The sequence below is a fragment of the Hipposideros armiger genome, unplaced genomic scaffold (genome assembly GCF_001890085.2).
Source record: "Hipposideros armiger isolate ML-2016 unplaced genomic scaffold, ASM189008v1 scaffold_213, whole genome shotgun sequence".
NCBI classification, from domain to species: Eukaryota; Metazoa; Chordata; class Mammalia; order Chiroptera; family Hipposideridae; genus Hipposideros; species Hipposideros armiger.
This window is the reverse complement of record NW_017731563.1, coordinates 549,682-557,509: the sequence shown is the minus strand read 5'-3', so window position 1 is coordinate 557,509 and position 7,828 is coordinate 549,682.

The following is a 7,828-nucleotide window of genomic DNA, read 5'->3' as shown; positions in this document are numbered from 1 at the left end:
CAGATGTGTTTTATTTCTCACAACCAAATGAGAATGGCAGGGGAGATACTCTCCATTTATAAACAAACTTCATAAGCTTCAGTTTCTTCAAGGTGACCTGCACCAAGTTCACATGACCAGTAAGTGATAGAATCAGAACTAGAACCAGAGGTTTAGCCTCTGGTCCTCTTTCCATTGTACCCAGAGATCTCTTCCCTCTCTGGCCTGTCCTGCCATAATCTATGCCCATACAGACCCTCACTCTTTTCTCTTTTACTTCAGGAGCTTCTCTGCTATTCAAACATATTTCATGAAGATATCTTGGTAGTGGAAATTTTGATATAAATCAATGTGGAGGGAAAAAAGGATTCTGTGGAAAGTAACCTCACAGGGTGATCTGATCATAAATTCCTAACTGGGCAGGTCATGGTGGGTAGTCATGCCCCAGGCCTATAACTTCTTTAGTAAAAGGTTTATCTTTGCCTTAAGTAAGCCCTGTCCATTGTTTCTGAGCATCTAGGTTAACACATCTTTGAAATAAGCCATAACCACCCTCAAGAGAGCATATAATCTTGTTAACTGTCCTGTAAACCAATCTCCCTTTGCTTTCTCCCACTTCCATGTAATCTCTCTTCTGTTTCCTCCTTAATTTCAAATGCGTAAAAGAAACTGCAAACTTATTCTCGGAAGCAATTTATCTCAATCTGTTAAGATCTTGCATCCTGGTGTATCCTCTATTTGGCTCAAATAAGTTTTTATAAAAATTCTCTACAGGTTTGGACATTCTTATATCGACTCTAGGCCATCACTACACCAATATCTTAGACTGAGGGATGGGAGGACTGAGTTTCTTTGAGAGAGTTCCTAAGAGAGAACAGAACAGTGCTAAAGCTATCCCCAAGAATCACGGTCATCTTGGCAAGCATTTATTTGTTTTATCTCTCTCAACTCATGTAAGTCACACATACTCAAAGCTGCAGGTTTCACTGATTTCATTTTACAGATAAGGAAATGAGCTTAGAGATTTTAAATAACGTGCTCAAGGTAATGTAGGAGACTCATATCTTAGATGGGACTCAAACTCAGGTTTCCTAACTTCAGATCCAGTGCTTTTTTTTTTTTTCCTTCCCCTTTGCACATGTTTCCCTGTGAGTTCCCCTGGGGAAATCTATTCACCCTGGAAACTCTGAGCTCACTCGTAGCACATCAATAACTCACCCAGCCCCATGATAATTCTTCTCATCCACCCCACCACCACAACCCTCATCAATGCTGCCTGCTCTACTCTTTACTGATGAAATCTTTTTTCCTATCCCTTCCTTCTATGAGTCCATCATTTACAAATCTTTCTGTAGAGTTTCTACCATGGAGGCCAATCCCAGGAGAAGACAGAAACACTGAATGCTTCTAATTGGCTGCTTCTCTTGTTTTCCAATACATTTGGGCCCTTCCTTCTAGATGATGGAAAGAAATTTTTTTTTTTTTAGCTGAGCCATCTTGCCACCTGTTGGCAGCTCAGCGGCATCTCAGCTCAGGACGGGAATCGAACCCCTGTTGCTCAGAGCTCACACTCTTGAGCGAGCTCTTAACGATGGGAAGAATTTTATGAGCTCTGACCAAGCCTTAGTTTCTCCGTCTGTGTTCCTAAATATTTGCATACCAGATAGGGAAACAGATGAATATTGACGATTGCTATAGAAGAATTATGTGCAAGATTGCATCATGGAGAGTCAAAGAAAAGATGAAGAGAGATCAAAGATGTTATGCTGAACAAAGTACATTGGCTAGAAAAGATCCCAGACATGCCACATACTGAGCGCTTGTAACATCATCTTCCTCCCAAGCAAACTATTGAGTTGTTGGAAAAGTCATGACGTATTTTTTCTGTTTTTCGTTGCAAAAATGCATCATGACTTTTCCAACAACCCAATAGTTGTTGATACAGTCCTCAAGCATGAGGTGTGATCCAGACCAGAACTATATGCTGCAAAGCTTAAGCTTGGCATCCATTGCTGGGTCTTGCTTCCCTTTCCCGTCTGCAGTATGGGTGCCTCCAATTGTTACAACTTCCCCTCCTGCCTTCCTCCCCCAGGGGAAAGGATTCCCCAGCAACTCAACAGACAATTCTCCAACTCAAAAATTAACTTTGACTTGTGGATTTTTGAACTGAGTAATACTAATTATTTGCCTGCACTCAGGTTTGCTTTGTTGCTAGGAAACCTACAAGGAGAAAGGGTGACTAGCACTCTTGGTTGCTCATTAGTTGGCGCTGAAACCGAGGCTAAATGAGACTTCCCTGAGGGTCCACCTCTCTCTGATCAGTAAACCCCACTAGAAAATGGTCCTCTCGCCCTTTTCTAGAGAGACACTCTCTGCTGTCTGTACTCTGCAATTGGTAACTTCAGGTAATAGTGAGGGGCTTGTAGCTAAAGCTAAGGTATAAGGCCCCCAGCTCCGAGTAGCTGCCCACGTCCAGGCATGTTTGATGCTAGAAGTTGTGTGGCTCACCATGGCTCCAGGCCCACTGTCCGTAGTGTTCACACCTCCGAGTGAACTCGTGCTACTTCCTTCTCCTCTCCCAAGGACACATCCCATACATCCCCACAAGCACGGACACACACAGGTGTACACACAGATGGCTGGCCCAGGGGCAGCTTTATTGCCTTAGCTCTCTGGCACCACCTTCTGCAGCACTGAGGATGTTCTCAGCATTTTCCAAATAAGCTATAGGTCTCTAGGCCTCAGAGCGAAGCTGGATTTTTTACCTTTGTTCTTTCATCCTAGAGAAGAAAACTCTTTCATCTCCCATTCCTGACTTCACAGCTTCTTCAATACCTAACAGGGCTTGTCAGTGACCACATCTGTTCTATGTTCAATAATCTATACTCCTTTTACAGTGTCCAGCAAAGAAGGCATTCAATAAACACTCCATAATAATGGAAAAGGTTTGACCTCCCCATTCCTATGAGGCTCTGCCTCTTCTAAAGCCCACTCATTTAAGGACACCTTCCTCTAATAAAGCAGAAATGGAGCGTGGATGTTCCCTCCCTTGCCTCAAACACAGTTGAATGCGCTCACCTGCTGGGAATGCTGCAGGCAGCCCAGCGAGTGGACAGCGCGGCTGTATTAACCTACCTTATGGCTTTGCTGTGGGAGAACAATGATCCTAAAGCCCAGTACATGTGCAGAGTGCCACAGGACAGCTCAAATGCTCAAGCCCCAGACAGACTTTCTGAAAACTTTCTTTGTCTAAGTTCATAGGTCCAGGCTACAAACCCTGATGAGAGAACCCCAGCCATGCCACTTAACACTCAATCACTGTGGCATCTCTGCAACACGTCTCGGTTTCCAGACGGTGATGCTGGGCACAGATGAGAGTCAGAGCTGTTGGTTTCAGGTTTCTCAGCCATGTTATCTAAGGACCGGCTGCTTGGGATTTGATCGGGGCTGGTTTGGGAGAGAGGCAGACGCCGTCTTTTCCCCAGAACAGACTACTCTTTGAGCTCTGCCGCCACCCGGACTGGGGATGGAAGAAAGAAAACAAAAATCCCCACTGTATGTGGTTGTCCGGAATTTAACTTGGCCTGGGAGAGGGAAAATTAAAGAGCCACACTGCTCTCCTACTCAACGCCCTCTGCAGGCAGCAAACCTCATTAACACTAAGGCTTGTCAAGGGTGACTAGGGGTTAGGGTCAGGACAACAACAAAAAAATCAGATTTCTGACCCTCTCAACAGTGGGGGAGGCTCTCATCGCCTTCCTAGGTCCACATTCAGTGCCCAGTGGGGGAGTCTGATTTAAAGTCAATTTGCAAAAAGTCATTGAAACAGAATATTCTCATCTGGCTAAGCTACGAAAAAAGGAGATGAACCCAGTTTAGTGATTTGGAACAAGGGCAGTTAGTGAACTAGTCATGTGAGGAGGAGGTTTTTGTTTTGTTTCCCTGCTTTCTCATGTATTAGCCACATATGCGGTATGTGTGTGTGGTGGAGGCCACTCAGGGCAGGTGTTTGGCATCAGGAACAGTTTTTTGGAGAAAGCGAAGTGTGGAGTTCCTCCTAAATGTTCATATTGCCCTGGCACTTCTAAAAAAAGTCTTCTGCCTTGACAAACATTCTGCTTTTCAACCACGCTCTTACCCTCTGCAGGGGACTGTCTGTGCAGGTCAGTGTGAGACACGCATGGAAAAACTTTTCACTCTCTCATCCCAGGTCTTTTTAGGAAACATGTCACACTCTCGATTTTCCTTCAGAGTATTTAGAAAGTGAACTCAGAGACTTCAAATGACTCTCTGAATGACTTTTCGCATCTAGGTCAGCTACCCTGTGCTATACACTTTCCAATCCCTGTGTTATCTTGGCTCTCTAGGTTGCATATTTTGCTGTGAGGTAAGTTTCCCCTCAAATTCCATAGTATCCTCAAGGGAGATTACTCCCGATTGTAGAGACCTCTAGGTAAAGAAACCCTGAAACAGTCTCACCATTAGTAGTTGGAGTCATGGAAAACCATGAGATCACATAGGAAGAGGACATGGATGACTCGTGGAGAGAGTCCAAGTCAGAATGCAGGGATCGCCAATGTTGGGGGGACAAGGGGAAGAGGGGCCAGAGAAGAGGAGCAGGCAATGCAGCAGACACAAGAGTCAGACAAAGACAGAGAGCTAAGGTGCAGTAGAGCAGGGGCTGTGTCAGTGCAGGTGTGGACAGGCCAAAACCCTCAAATTCCGCTGCTCAGGAGATGAGGCTGGGAGGCCAGCTGTGACGCACCAGGAGATGGGGGGTGGGGGTAGGGAGGGCTCGAGAGGGGTCTAGGCAGACTGAGGCAAAGTAAAATACAGAATCCCAAAGATGTTATAAAGGCTTTAAGCAGAGAACATACAGAGAAAAAAGAGTTTCATATAAGGTCATTTTGTGGGGAAAGGAATTCATTGCCTTAGCATGAATCAAGAAAGAGAACATAGCTGTCTGCACATAGAGAATGTAGCTATTTTCTGCAGAAGCTTAGGTGCTGACCTGGCCTTGGGATGGATACAGGAGATGTAGGGCTGAAGTGGGGAATCACTCTAATTTAAGTAAAAGAGCTCCAGACCAACCAGTTTAATCTTTTTTTTCCCCCCCTTGGGGAATTGAGGGAGTGGAACAGTGCTGGGGAATCGGGGGGAGGGGAACAGACAAGTTGCTGTCCTTTTGTTCTTCAGTCTAGTTGTGGAGGACGTAGCTTCACTGGCCCATGTTGGTATTATCATTGCGCTCTTCCTGGATGAGGCAGTCACTCGCAGTACATTGGACAGCCGCTCAAGGTGGCTCTTGGCAGCTCACACCAGCTGCTGGCCAGCCTCACTGCAACCTAGCAGCCAGCGACTCACAGCAGCCCAGCTCCAGATCGAGTTCACCATCTTAGCTGTAGAGGCCTCAGTGTCACCAGCCCTCATGTGGGATCCAAACCAGGGCCCTGCTGCTCAGAGCTCGCACTCCCAAGCCAACTCTTAACCAGCATGCCCCTCGGCCAGCCCCCAACCAGTTTAATCTTGACTCATTATTGAACTTGGGGCCAAATGAAATCTTATAAAAGTCTTCATGACAATACTACATTAGGCTCATTCTGATTCTAGATCCCTTTATTTAATATTATCCCTTTCCAAATGTTAAGGCAAGGTTGCCAATTCAGAGGCTCTGGACCAGTCAACGTAGCAATAGCAAACTTATACTAATTTAAAATTAGCATTGATATTGTTAAATAATAAGGTGCTTCATGGATACGATAGTCGTGAGCCAAAAGGGGAAGAAAATGTCACAAAACCAACACAAGGTCCATCTGAAACATCGTGGTCCAATCTGGAGTCATTAGGATGCAAAAACTGAAGACAAACCATGTTGGGATGCAGTGGCTCACTGGGGGGACTGGGCAAAATGTACACAGGGTGGCTCTGTGTGATTTCTTCGTGTGTGTGTTTGTCTGTGTGTGTAGAGAGAGAGTAGCTCTGTGTGATTTCTAACAACCACATGTTGATCTACAATGATCTAAGTTGGAAAGGTACAGTAGTCCCCCATTTTGTACTCCTGGGAACACATTCCAGGATGCCTGAAATCACAGATAGTACCAAACCATATACATATACTGTGCTTTTTACTATGCATACATGTCTATGCTAAATTATGCTCAGTGTGAGATTAACAACTAACACTAAAATAGAAAAATTATAACAATATAGTGTAATAAAAGTTATGTGAATGGCTTTGGGGCCATTATTAAGTAAAGTAAGGGCTGTCTGAACATAAGCAACTGTGATACCATGCCAGTCAACCTGATAACCGAGACAGTCTCTAAGCATGTACAGTCTGGATATGCTGGGCAAAGGGACAATCCGTGTCCTGGGCAGGGTGGAGTGGAACGACCGGAGATTTCATCATGTTACTCAGAACGGTACGCAATTTAAAACTTATGAATTGTTTATTTCTGGAATTTTCCATTTAATATTTTGGGACCTTGATTGACTAGGGATAACTGAAACTGGAAAGTGAAACCTCAGATAAAAGGACTATTGTAGATAGATAGATGATAGATAGATAGATAGATAGATAGATAGATAGATACAGATATAGATAGATATAGGTGAGTTGATTTATCAAATATATTATTTTATAATAAATATTTGTCCAAAGTACAAAAAATACATATTTAGCACCCCAACTTGAAATGGCTCTATAACAATAACCTAAATTCCAGTATTAATTTGGTCTATTTCCCAAATTCATATTCTTTGCCATTGGTTGGTCTGCTCATATTTAATTAAAAAGGAAAAAAAGACAGAGTCTGGATCAATTTTTTTGTTTTGTAAAGGCCCAAGAACCAAAGAGATGTCAAGATCTGCAAACAAAAGCAGTAATAGCTGCCCCTTGAAGGTCAAACTCCCAGAACTCTGCTGTGGCAAAGGCAATGGGTTTCTTGGAAACAACCTGGTTGTTTTTTTTTTAAAGATTTGACTGGGGAGTTAGGAGAGGGGAACAGTGTTGGGGAATTGGGGAAGGGGAACTCCTTCAATCTTAGTTGGGGAGGACATAGCAAGCTCAGCTCAAGGTGCTGTGTTCAGTTAGTTGCAGTGGGTGTAGCCACCATCCCATGCGGGAGTCGAACCAGCAGCCTTATTGTTAAGAGTGCGCACTGTATCCCGAGCCACCTGGATGGCAGCTCAGCTCAAGGTGCTGAGCTCAATCTTTAGTTGCAGGCAGGCGTAGCCCACCATTTAAACCGGCAGCCTTGTTGTTAGGCTCACCAGCTGAGCCATCCTGCCACCTGTTGGCAGCTCAGCGGCAGCTCAGCTCGGGGTGCAGCATCACTGGCCCATGTGGGAATCAAACCAGTGACCCTGTTGCTCAGAGCTCGCACTCTTGGGCAAGCTCTTAACCAACTGAGCCACTCGGCCGGCCCCCCAGAAACAATCTTACCCCACACATACTTACATACCATTTAAGATGTGAATATTATCATCTGGTAGTTCAAAAAAAAGGGGGGAGAGAGTACGTCATTTCCAAAATGAGGGATGTCCTATCTACAATAACATGGGGCTACTGTGATGTCACCTTAGACATGAGGTGAATAAGTAATTGCTCCAGAAATCCAGGTTGTGTTCACACTCGCTATTTTGTAGGACTACCTTGAAACTAAACTACCAGTCAGTCCAGGAGTGGAATCCTTCCCAGCTTAGAGCCATAAAGTAATGTTTTCATGAAAAGACTTAAAAACAAATGTTTGGAGCCGGCTGCACCTCAGTGTCTGACATGGCCTATCACACTGCTATTGTGTCAAATCCTGAAGCTCTGGCTGAGAAACAGATACTGCTTTATGTTTTG